Source organism: Dendropsophus ebraccatus, chromosome 8 (genome assembly GCF_027789765.1).
Source record: "Dendropsophus ebraccatus isolate aDenEbr1 chromosome 8, aDenEbr1.pat, whole genome shotgun sequence".
NCBI lineage: Eukaryota > Metazoa > Chordata > Amphibia > Anura > Hylidae > Dendropsophus > Dendropsophus ebraccatus.
This window is the reverse complement of record NC_091461.1, coordinates 60,102,217-60,115,577: the sequence shown is the minus strand read 5'-3', so window position 1 is coordinate 60,115,577 and position 13,361 is coordinate 60,102,217. Positions and strand designations below refer to the sequence as shown.

Here is a 13,361-nt window from a genome sequence, read left to right as displayed (position 1 = left end):
TCTCTCCCCCATGCTTCTCTCCCCTCTTTCTCTCCCCCATGCTTTCTCCCCTCTTTCTCTCCCCCATGCTTTTCTCCCCTCTTTCTCTCCCCCATGCTTTTCTCCCCTCTTTCTCTCCTCCATGCTTTTTTCCCCTCTTTCTCTCCCCCATGCTTTCTCCCCTCTTTCTCTCCCCCATGCTTTTCTCCCCTCTTTCTCTCCCCCATGCTTTCTCCCCGTTTCTCTCCTCTGTTACTTTCTCTCCTGTTTCTCTCCTCTGTTACTTTCTCTCCTGTTTCTCTCCTCTGTTACTTTCTCCCCTCTTTCTCTCCCGTTTCTCTCCCCTCTTTCTCTCCCCCATGCTTTTCTCCCCTCTTTCTCTCCCCCATGCTTTTCTCCCCTGTTTCTCTCCCCCATGCTTTTCTCCCCTGTTTCTCTCCCCCATGCTTTTCTCCCCTCTTTCTCTCCCCCATGCTTTCTCCCCTCTTTCTCTCCCCCATGCTTTCTCCCCTGTTTCTCTCCCCCATACTTTCTCCCCTGTTTCTCTCCTCTGTTACTTTCTCCCCCCTTTCTCTCCCCCATGCTTTTCTCCCCCCTTTCTCTCCTCCATGCTTTTCTCCCCTCTTTCTCTCCTCCATGCTTTTCTCCCCTCTTTCTCTCCCCCATGCTTTCTCCCCTCTTTCTCTCCCCATGCTTTCTCCCCTGTTTCTCTCCTCCATGCTTTTCTCCCCTCTTTCTCTCCCCCATGCTTTTCTCCCCTCTTTCTCTCCCCCATGCTTTTCTCCCCTCTTTCTCTCCCCCATGCTTTCTCCCCTCTTTCTCTCCCCCATGCTTTTCTCCCCTCTTTCTCTCCTCCGTGCTTTTCTCCTCTGTTTCTCTCCCCCATGCTTTTCTCCCCTCTTTCTCTCCCCCATGCTTTCTCCCCTGTTTCTCTCCTCTGTTACTTTCTCCCCTGTTTCTCTCCTCCATGCTTTTCTCCCCTGTTTCTCTCCCCCATGCTTTTCTCTCCTCTTTCTCTCCCCCATGCTTTTCTCCCCTGTTTCTCTCCCCCATGCTTTTCTCCCCTGTTTCTCTCCCCCATGCTTTTCTCCCCTGTTTCTCTCCTCCATGCTTTTCTCCCCTCTTTCTCTCCCCCATGCTTTTCTCTCCTCTTTCTCTCCCCCATGCTTTTCTCCCCTGTTTCTCTCCCCCATGCTTTTCTCCCCTGTTTCTCTCCCCCATGCTTTTCTCCCCTGTTTCTCTCCTCCATGCTTTTCTCCCCTCTTTCTCTCCCCCATGCTTTTCTCTCCTCTTTCTCTCCCCCATGCTTTTCTCCCCTCTTTCTCTCCTCCGTGCTTTTCTCCTCTGTTTCTCTCCCCCATGCTTTTCTCTCCTCTTTCTCTCCCCCATGCTTTCTCCCCTGTTTCTCTCCCCCATACTTTCTCCCCTGTTTCTCTCCTCTGTTACTTTCTCCCCTGTTTCTCCCCTCCATGCTTTTCTCCCCTGTTTCTCTCCCCCATGCTTTTCTCCCCTCTTTCTCTCCCCCATGCTTTTCTCCCCTCTTTCTCTCCCCCATGCTTTTCTCCCCTGTTTCTCTCCCCCATGCTTTTCTCCCCTGTTTCTCTCCCCCATGCTTTTCTCCCCTCTTTCTCTCCCCCATGCTTTTCTCCTCTCTTTCTCTCCCCCATGCTTTTCTCCCCTTTCTCTCCTCCATGCTTTTCTCCCCTCTTTCTCTCCCCCATGCTTTTCTCCTCTCTTTCTCTCCCCCATGCTTTTCTCCCCTGTTTCTCTCCCCCATGCTTTTCTCCCCTTTCTCTCCCCCATGCTTTTCTCCCCTCTTTCTCTCCCCCATGCTTTTCTCCCCTGTTTCTCTCCCCCATGCTTTTCTCCCCTCTTTCTCTCCCCATGATTTTCTCCCGTATGTCTCTCTCCCCCCTTGCTTCTTTCCCCCTGTGCTTCTCGCCCGTTTCTCTCCCCCCGTGCCTGCTCACCTCCTCCTAGATCACGGCTGCTGCTGTCCGCCTCACCTACCGTAGCGGCCGGAGGTGCTCCTACAACTCAATCAGCTCAGAGCGGGAGCGTGGGGCCGCTGCGGTGGGCCGTGGCGCACGCGTTAATTGGATGCGTGCACCATGGCCCACCGCAGCGGCCCCACACTCCCGGTTTCCGCTGATTGGATGGAGGAGCGTGTCCGGGCGCTGCGGGCGGCTAGTAGGTAAGGAGGACAGCAGCAGCGGCAATCTGCGAGCCAGACGCGGCCATCAAAAGAGCCGCTTATGGCTCGCAAGAGCGGGGCAGAAGAGATCCGGGGCAGCAGGCATTTTATTCGGGGCATGAGCCCCGAATAAAACTGCCTAGCGACGCCACTGCACTGGAGTATGGGGAAAACATCAGAAATCTCCTTTTCCATCCTCCACATAACCTGATGTCTGACTTTATGTAATGTACAGCTTCCTGAAATATCAGTAATATGGAAAATGATTTGGAAATTAAAGTTCAATGTTTCTAAATGTAAAATAATGCACTTTGGGGGGGGGGGGGGGGAGGAGGAATCAGAGTATCACATTGACAGTACTGTGTTGGAAAAGACTTCAGAAGAGAAGGATTTAGGGGTAGTGATTTCTGACAGCCTTAAAGGGGTAGTGCGGCGGTAAAAAATTATTCACAGAATAACACACATTACAAAGTTATACAACTTTGTAATGTATGTTATGTCTGTGAATGGCCCCCTTCCCCGTGACCCCCCCCCCCACCCGTGTACCCGGAAGTGTAGTGCATTATACATACCTGATCCGTGCCGACACGCGTCCGCCATCTTGTGACAAACGTCATCTTCGGCCGGCCCGAACACCTCCGATCTTCCCGAGTGCCGGCCGCGTCATCAGCTGCTCAGCCGTGATTGGCTGAGCATAACTGTGCTCGGCCAATCGTGGCTGAGCAGCTGATGACGCGGCCGGCACTCGGGAAGATCGGAGGTGTTCGGGCCGGCCGAAGATGATGTTTGGCAAAAGATGGCGGACGCGTGTCGGCACGGATCAGGTATGTATAATGCACTACACTTCCAGGTACACGGGTGGGGGTGGTGGGACACGGGGAAGGGGGCCATTCACAGACATAACATACATTACAAAGTTGTATAACTTTGTAATGTGTGTTATTCTGTGAATAAATTTTTACCGCCGCACTACCCCTTTAAAATGAGTCACCAGTGCAACCAGGCGGTGGGGAAAGCAAATTGCATGCTGGGGTATATAGCTAGAGGTATAACCAGTAGGAAGAGGGAGATTGTTATACCCCTGTATAGAGCTCTGGTGAGGCCACATCTGGAATACTGTGTCCAGTTCTGGAGACCTTGCCTAAAAAAGGACATTGATAAAATAGAACAGGTCCAAAGACGGACTACAAAAATGGTGGAGGGTGTGAGGCATAAACCATATCAGGAAAGACTTAAAGGGAACCAATCACAACAAATATGCCCCTAATGTTAAGGAAACGTGCTGGTACATCGCCCAGCACGCTTCCCAAACATGCCCCCGTACCCTCCTTGGTTATGCCGCAATCTTACATTTTTGAAGTCCCGTGCTGTATGGTAATAAGGTGTAAGTAGTCACGGTGGGCGTATGTAGTCATGGTCCTGGGCGGCTGTAGTCATGGTCCTGGGCGGCTGTGAACGCTGTAATCACGCCCAGAGGGGTGTGATTGAAGGAGCTGGCTCTGCTGACGTCACCCGTGGATTGCGTTCCACGTCGGCGGCGCAGCGACGTCTTTAGCATGCCGCGCATGCCCAGTACGGCAGGAGAAGACGCTGATGTTCTGCGCTTGCGCGGCGTGCTAAAGATGTTGCAGCGCCGCCAACGTGAACGCAGTCCCCCGGGTGACGTCGGCAGAGCCAGCTGCTTCAATCACGCTCCTCTGGGCATGATTACAGCGTTCACAGCCGCCCAGGACCATGACTACAGCCGCCCACACCATGACTACATACGCCCACCGTGACTACTTACACCTTATTACCATACAGCGTGTGACTTAAAAAATGTAAGATTGCGGCATAACCAAGGAGGGGACGGAGGGTACGGGGGCATGTTTGGGAAGCGTGCTGGGTGATGTACCAGCACGTTTCCTTAACATTAGGGGCATATTCGGTGTGATTGGTTCCCTTTAACCCCTTAAGGACAGAGCCTGAAATGGCCTTAATGACAGAGACAAATTTTATGAATATGACCAGTGTCACTTTATTCATTAATAACTTCGGGATGCTTTTACCTATCCGGCTGATTCTGAGATTGTTTTCTCGTGACATATTGTACTTTACATTTCTGGTAAATTGGAGTCGATACTCATAACGAATCTTTATGAAAAAAACCCAAATAATGTGAAAAAATTTGAAAAAATGCATTTTTCCAACTTTTAAACTTTTTTGCTTATACAGAAAGTGGTTATACCACATAAATTATATATTAAATAGCATTAGCAACATGTCTAATTTATGTTGGCAGCATTTATTAAACGATCTTCCATTTTTTTTTAGACAATAGGAAGCTTAAAACATTAGCAGCAAATTTCCAAATTTTCTGTAAAATTTCAAAATCAGATATTTTTAGGGACCTGTTCAGGTTCAAAGTGTATTTGAGGGGCCTGTATGTTAGAAAGCACCACAAAGCACCCCATTTCAGAAACTGCACCCCCCCACACTCTGCAAAAGCATATCCAGAAAGTGTTTTAACCCTTTAGGGGAGTCACAGAAATAAAAGCCAAGTGTGTAAGAAATTTGAAAATTTTAATTTTCTGTGCAGAGATTTTATTGTAATCCAATATTTTTCATAATTCTAAACCTATTACCAGAGAAATGCACCCCAATAATTATTGCCCCGTTTCTGCAGTTTATAGAAATACACCATATGTGGCCCTATTGCGCTATTTGACGCAACCACAAGCCTCAGATATAAAGGAGTGCCTAGTAAATTTCAATGCCTCCGTTATATTTTGACTGTACCACTTCAGGTTGGCAGAGGCTCTGGGGTGCCAAAACCTAAAAAACACCCCTAAAGGGACACCATTTAGAAAACTACACCCCTCAAGGAATGTAACAAGGGGTGCGGTGAGCATTTGGACCCCACAGGTGCTTCACAGATTTTCCGAACAATATGGCGTGAAAAAAGAAAAATTTATTTTTTACACTAAAACGTTGTTCTAGCCTTCAATTTTTCATTTTCTTAAAGGGATAAGAGGAAAAAAAGACACAAAATGTGTAGCGCAGTTTCTCCCGAGTACGGAAATACCCCACATGTGGCGATAAAGTGCCAAGGGGGCGCAGGACGAACCTCCAAAGGGAAGGAGTGCCAATTGGCTTTTGGAAGCTGAATTTCACTGGAAAGGATTTCAAGGGCCATGTCGCATTTACAGAGCCCTCGTGCTGCCAAGACACTGGAAACCCCCCACAAGTGACCCCATTCTGGAAACTACACCCCTCAAGGAATCTAACAAGGGGTGCAGTGAGCATATGGACCCCACTGGTGACGGGCACAAATGTGGAACAATGTGACGTGAAAGGGAAAATTTTCATTTTTTCACTTTCATGGCACAAATGTGCCCGTCATCAAGGGGTCCATATTCTCACTGCACCCCTTGTTAGATTCCCTGAGGGCTGCAGTTTCCAGAATGGGGTCACTTGTGGGGGGTTTCCAGTGTTTTGGCAGCACGAGGGCTCTGTAAATGCGACATGGCGTTCATCATCCATTCTAGCCAAATCCAACCTCCAAAATCCAAATGGCGCTCCTTCCCTTCGGAGGCTTGCCCTGGGCCCACATGGCGCTTTATGTCCACATGTGGGGTATTTACAGACTCGGGGGAAATTGCTCTACACATTTTTTTTCTTTTTTTTCCTCTTTTAACCCCTTGTGAAAATGATAAATTCAAGGCTAAACCAGCATTATAGTGTAAAAAATGTAATATTTCATTTTCACGCCACATTGTTCCACATTTGTGCCCGTCACCAGTGGGGTCCATATGCTCACTACACCCCTTGTTACATTCCCTGAGGGGTGTAGTTTCCATAATGGGGTCACTTGTGGGGGGGTTCAACTGTCTTGGCAACACAGGGGCCTTTTGAATGCAACATAGCCCCTCGAAATCCATTCCATCCAAATCCAGCCTTCAAAAACCAAATGGCGCTCCTTCCCTTCGGAGGCTTACCCTGCACCCGCATGGTGCTTTATGTCCACATGTGGGGTATTTCCGTACTCAGGGGAAATTGCGCTACACATTTAGTGTTTTTTTTATCTTTTAGCCCCTTGTGAAAATGAAAAAATCAAGACAAGATTAATGATTTAGAGTAAAGATTTTACAAAAATTACACTAAATGTTGGTCTAGCCTTGATTTTTTCCATTTCCACAAGGGGTTAAAAAAGAAATACGAACACAAAACGTGTAGGGTAGTTTCCCCTGAGTACAAAAATACCCCACATGTGGGCATAATGTGCCATATGGGCACAGGGCAAGCCACCAAAGGGACAGAGCGCCATTTAGAGGCTGGAATAGAGGATGGAGGCCATGTCGCATTTACAAAGCTCCTGTGCTGCCAGGACAGTAGAAACCCCCCACAAGTGACCCCTTTCTGGAAACTAAACCCCATAAGGAATCTAACAAGGGGTGCAGTGAGGATATGGACCCCACTGGTGACGGGCACTTACGTAGAACATGTGCCGAGAAAATAAAAAATACCATTTTTTTCATTTTCACGTCCCAAATGTGGCCGTCACCAGGGGGCCATATCCCCGCTGCCCCCCTTGTTAGATTCCTTATGGTGTGTAGTTTCCAGAATGGGGTCACTTGTGGGGGGTTTCTACTGTCCTGGCCGCACAGAGGCTTTGTAATTGCATCATGGCATCCTCTAATGGGAATAGCGGCCATACCTGGGGAAAAGGGACAATTCTAATTTATTTGGGGGTATTAGGCCAATTATTAGTTTATAAGGTTGAAAATGACAGGTGTCCATCAAATTCAACCTGTGTTGATCCAGAGGAAGGCAAAAAACCCTCGTGAGGCTGACAACAGTAGCCTCATCACAGGGGAAAAATTCCTTCCCGACTCCATAATAGCAATCAGAATAATCCCTGGATCAACGTGACCCCTGAAATAGGAATAAGGGACAGAATTTAGATAATGTAGAACCCCAATGACGTGTGGTGCGCCTTGAAGCGATCCAGTATGCAGAGGCCGGGGTGATCAGGACAGGTGTCACACTGGAAAATGGTGTCCTTCCTGATCCCCCTGTTACGCCACACTCTGCACTTCTTCTGGGGTCTCCTGTTTTCCAGTGTGGGGGACGTCACCTGGAAAATGTTGCCCTGGTGCGATATGGGGTCCCTCACATCCAGAAGCGCTGGGTCCACTCCATGGCTGCTAAATATTAGGGCTCTATTACTACTTCTGATATGTTCGGATCGTGCCGCAAGCTACAGGGCAGCGAGGGACCAGAAGAGGGGGTGCTGGTATAAAAGTTATCCCCGTACAGGTGGTAACCTTTATCCAGCAGTGGGAAGATCAGTTCCCGGACGATCTTCCCACTTGTTCCGAGGATGGGGGGGGGAGGGGGCATCTGGGGGCTGGATTCGGGTGTCCCTTCCTACATACACTCTAAGGGTACGAGCACACTGCGGAATCGCGACAGATAACCCTTCGTGCATTCCGCAGTTGGCACCCGCCGGCGGAGTGATGCAGGCGCACGTCTCCACACGTGTCATAGACTCCATTCTATGCACGGGCGGATTCCGCTCTCCGTCCAACGTATTCATTCTTTGGATGGACGATGGAATCCGCCTGTGCATAGAATGGAGTCTATGACACGGGTAGAGACATGCGCCCGCATCAGTCCGCCGGCGAGTGCCAGCTGCGGAATGCACAAAGGGTTATCCTTCGCCATTCCGCAGTGTGCACGTACCCTAAATCTGTAAGAGTACCCAGAGTTTGTAGAATTTCACGCCATACCGTCATCTCTTATTGGGACGGTACTGTCAGAAAAGACGTGTCTGGGGGGCAGCGTACGCTACGCTACCCCCCAGACATGTCACTGGATGATGAGGATGAATGGAGGAACGAAGGATCCCCCCCATTCATCCTCACTGGCTGTTTCGGTGTCAGAGGCAATAATAACGTATCCCTCTGACGCCGAAAACACCCTGAGGGTCATCTTTATACGGGGACTAGTATATGGGGTATTAAAAAAAAAAAAAGCAAAAAAGAGCATATGCCATATAATAAGTAAGCACACCACAAATCATTAGATAAGCTCAAAATAACAGTACTTTATTCCACAGGTACAAAAAGAGATATAAATAACACACATAGATCCAAAGATTAAAAACACTTAAAAAGCACACCAAACATGGAGACACCACGTAAGGTGTCATCCACCTTGACACCCCGTAAAAAAGGTGTTGTGTGTCCTGTTCAAATAATAAAAAGGCAAATAACCCTTCAAAAGTGACAAAAATCATGAAAAGATAAAGTATCCAAACTAATACAAGTAACAATATGATGAAAAGGCAAATAATACAGTGATACCCAAACAATAAATAGTTACCACCTAACCAAGATATGAACAGTGACACAACGGGGTGTCAATAAGGGGCTCCCCTTATTGACACCCCGTTGTGTCACTGTTCATATCGTGTCACTGACCCACTTTTGAAGGGTTATTTGCCTTTTTATTATTTGAACAGGACACACAACACCTTTTTTACGGGGTGTCAAGGTGGATGACAACTTACGTGGTGTCTCCATGTTTGGTGTGCTTTTTAAGTGTTTTTAATCTTTGGATCTATGTGTGTTATTTATATCTCTTTTTGTACCTGTGGAATAAAGTACTGTTATTTTGAGCTTATCTAATGATTTGTGGTGTGCTTACTTATTATATGGCATATGCTTTTTTTGGAATATAGGTCTTTCATATGCCTATTGTTAGCACCCAGCTTTATTGTTTGGCTGTGCATGCCCTCCACCTGTTGTTTTCTAGTATATGGGGTATGTAGTGGTGTACTGTCAAACTTTATTCAATGTAGTGTGGTGTAATGTAGTGTTTTTTACGTGTTTTTTTTTTACAGTAAGTATAAAAAAAAACTACGCCAACAAAGGCGTTGCTGAAAAATGCTGCACTTATGTGCGGCACTTATTAGCAGACCGTGGCAGTAGGATATAGGAAAAAAACACCCTACGCCAAAAAGGAGGAGTTGCTGATTAGCAGCGCACTTTCGTGCGATGCTGATCAACACTCAGCGGCGATAGGGTGCGGAAAATAGAAAAAAAAAATTTGGAAAAAAAAAAAAAACTTTTTTTACATTCTGAACATCCCTGTAGCTGCTGATAAGTGTATTACACATATCAGCCGCTAGGGGGCAGCAGAGCACAAAATCCGGAAAAAGACGAGGCTGGAGCCGAAAATAGCCGAAAAAAGCCGATGGGGACCGCCGGAAAGAGCCGAAGACCGAATGAGAAGACGGAGGACGCCGCGAACCCGGAAGACGCCGATCAGGACCCCGGGACAGGTGAGTAATGTACAAATACCTGCTCTTGACCCCTCAGCTACCTAGCTGAGGGGTCCAGAGCAGGTATTTACTATTTTGGGGGACTCTGATCGCCGTGCCACCGTGCTATGATTTATAGCAGGCCATCTTCCCCGATCGCTGTGTGCGAACACGCAGCGATCGGGGAAACATCGGGCGTAAATTTACGCTCTGATGCGCTAAGTACCAGGGCGCGAGGGCGTAAGTTTACGCCCGATGTTGTTAAGGGGTTAAAGGGGTATTCCCCCCAAGAGCTAAAAAATGAAATGCTCCCAAACCTAGCTGGCCTTACTCACCAAGTCCCCCTGAGTATTTTGAGCAGACTCCCGTCTTTCTAGCTGCTGCCATTTCTGAGTTACAAGTTTTTCTAAAACATGGTCAAGATATAATCAAGATAGGAAACTACATTTCCCATCATGCAATGCTTCTGCCTGATGATGGCAATGTAGCAGAGCTGAGATGATGGTGGTGATAGTGAGGTAGCAGAGCTGAGATAGTGATGGAGATGTAGCAGAGCTGAGATGGCGATGGAGCAGAGCTGAGATAGCGATGATAGCGATATAGCAGAGCTGAGATGGCGATGTAGTAGAGCTGAGATGGCGATGTAGCAGAGCTGAGATAGCGATGGCCATGTAGCAGAGCTGAGATGATGTTGTACTGGGTAAGTTGCAGGGGGGTGCGGATTTCGGGTGGCCGGGCACTCTACTGGGAAGGATGGTGGGGCCAGGAGATCGTGTGTTCGGGGGGTATGGCTTCTGCACTCACCGGGTTAGTTGCGGGCGGCTGGGCGAGCGGCGGCTGCTGTGGGCTCTACTGAGTGGGGGATGGGGGGGGGACGGAGGGCGGACACCAGGAGATCCTTCTAGGGGAGGGGAGGAACTGCACTCACCGGGCGGGTGGTGGCTGCGGGGCCGGAAGATCGTGCACCTGGGGGGTGAGCTCCGAGCGGGGGACGGACGGCCACCGGGATATCACGTGGGGGCTGCACACACAGGAGCTCCGGGGTGAGCGGCAGGTGAACACCGCCACGAGCTCTACTGAGGGAGGGATGGGGAGGCCGCGGGAACCACCAGAATATCACTCTTGTGGGGGACGGGGGCTGCCCTGACCGGGTGAGCTTCGGCCGGGGGGAGGATCAGCTGCAGAGATGGGAGATCGTGCGCCCGGGAGGTGGTGGGGCTGCACACTCACTGGTTCAGCTGTGAACAAGAGGATGATGAGGGGTGTAGTGGTATGATGATGATGGAACAAGAGGATGATGGGAATGTAGTGGTATGATGATGATGGAACAAGAGGAGGATGAGGGGTGTAGTGGTATGATGATGGAACAAGAGGATGATGGGGGTGTAGTGGTATGATGATGATGGAACAAGAGGATGATGAGGGGTGTAGTGGTATGATGATGATGATGATGATGGAACAAGAGGATGATGGGGGTGTAGTGGTATGATGATGGAACAAGAGGATGATGAGGGGTGTAGTGGTATGATGATGATGGAACGAGGATGATGGGGATGTAGTGGTATGATGATGGAACAAGAGGATGATGAGGGGTGTAGTGGTATGATGATGATGGAACAAGAGGATGATGGGAATGTAGTGGTATGATGATGATGGAACAAGAGGAGGATGAGGGGTGTAGTGGTATGATGATGGAACAAGAGGATGATGGGGGTGTAGTGGTATGATGATGATGGAACAAGAGGATGATGAGGGGTGTAGTGGTATGATGATGGAACAAGAGGATGATGGGGGTGTAGTGGTATGATGATGATGGAACAAGAGGATGATGAGGGGTGTAGTGGTATGATGGAACAAGAAGATGATGAGGGGTGTAGTGGTATGATGATGGAACAAGAAGATGATGAGGATGTAGTGGTATGATGATGATGATGATGGAACAAGAGGATGATGGGGGGTGTAGTGGCATGATGATGGAACAAGAGGATGATGAGGGGTGTAGTGGTATGATGATGAAGGAACAAGAGGATGATGAGGATGTAGTGGTATGATGATGATGGAACAAGAGGATGATGGGGGGTGTAGTGGTATGATGATGAAGGAACAAGAGGATTATAAAGGAACAAGAGGATGATGAGGGGTGTAGTGGTATGATGATGGAACAAGAAGATGATGAGGATGTAGTGGTATGATGATGATGGAACAAGAGGATGATGGGGGGTGTAGTGGTATGATGATGAAACAAGAGGATGATGAGGGGTGTAGTGGTATGATGATGAAGGAACAAGAGGATGATGAGGATGTAGTGGTATGATGATGATGGAACAAGAGGATGATGAGGATGTAGTGGTATGATGATGATGGAACAAGAGGATGATGAGGGGTGAAGTGGTATGATGATGAAAGGGCAGGAGGATGAAGGGGTAGTAGTATTATGGTGGAGGTGGTTGTAGTATGATGATGGAGGGGCAGGAGGATGAAAGGGGTAGTAGTATGATGATGGAGGGGCAGGAGGAGGGGACAACATGGGGGGCATCTGTAAGGGGGATAAAATGGGGGGCATCTATATGGTTGATAACATGGGGGCAATCTATATGGGGGATAACATGGGGGGTATCTATAATAGAGACAACACAGTGGGCCATCTATAAGGGGGAAACATTGGGGGGCCATCTATAAGGTGGACTACACAGGGGGTGTATACAATAGGGGGATATGTACTATAAGGGAGTCACATAGAGTCAGGCTACCCACTAAATGAGGGTGTAAAGGGGCCAATACAGATGTGCAGTTTGTAGAGAGATGAGGATGGTGTCAGTGTGAGGAGCCTAATATGTTTGTCTGGCAGATTCTGTGGATTCGTGGCTCCAAAAAGTTCTCATAATGGCCCTGGGCAGATGGAGAAGATGAAAAGGGAAGAACTCCGATCAGAGAAGACGTCCCCTGTGAGTCACCTGATATATTTGCACTGTAATGTATATGGTGTATAGAGCCTGTGTAGAGCTGGGGCCACCTCTATATGACTAGATGAGGTGAAATTGGTCTATGTACAGAGGATTTTATTCAGTAGCAGCGGTTGTGTTAGTCAGTATGTGGTAAGGGGGGGGGGGGCCCAAGTTGACCTCTTGCACCAGGGCCCAAGAGACATTAGCTACGCCCCTGGGTGACCCAGTCTAACCCAGTCTATTGAAGAGACTGAGGTGATGCCGTCTTGGAGGGTTGGGGCCAGGAGCAGGGAGCGTGTCGGGTTGGACTGAGATGTGATGATTCTATGCAATCCGTGGGGGTGAGTGCATCTGGATAACAGCAAAACTGTGCAGAATCCGTAATAGAATGATATTGGAAAGATGGAAAGCTACGGGTGGGCAACGTATTAATGCAAAAATAATTTTGGGGGGAATACCCCTTTAAGGATTTGAATCTGGAAAGTCTGGAGGAAAGAAGGGAAAGGGGGGACATGATTGAAACCTTTAAAGGGAATCTGTCAGCACCTTTTCTCGTTCTGAGGTGCTGACAGTGTGAGGAAGGTCAGTGTGTTGTAGTGGCGTCTCATACCTTTATTTTTCCGATCGGTCCTGTACTTTCGGGCACTTTGGCCCACCTCACCACTCCCCCTCCCAGCTTGTATTGCATATTCATGCAGTCGGTCCCCCGGCCTCCTGGCGGCGTCATCAGTATTTTCCTTGTTCTGTGAAGTGCGCGTACGCTCCTGCGGCGATTCGCACATGCGCCGTAGTGCGTCTGAGTGGCACACTACTCCGACGCACTACAGCGCATGCGCGAATCGCCGCAGGAGCGTGCTCGCACTTCACAGAACAAGGAAGATATTGATGACGCCACTCCCCCTCTTTGACAGTTATGAAGATAAATTACCGAAAGTAC

The 13,361-nt window shown here is 48.7% G+C and overlaps 1 protein-coding gene across 2 annotated transcripts in view; it reads right to left on the bottom strand.

Moving 5' to 3' along the window:
• Positions 1-13,361, bottom strand: part of ASCC1 (activating signal cointegrator 1 complex subunit 1) — a 185,569-nt gene that overhangs the window by 157,547 nt on the left and 14,661 nt on the right. The gene's annotated exons all lie outside the window — the stretch shown is intronic.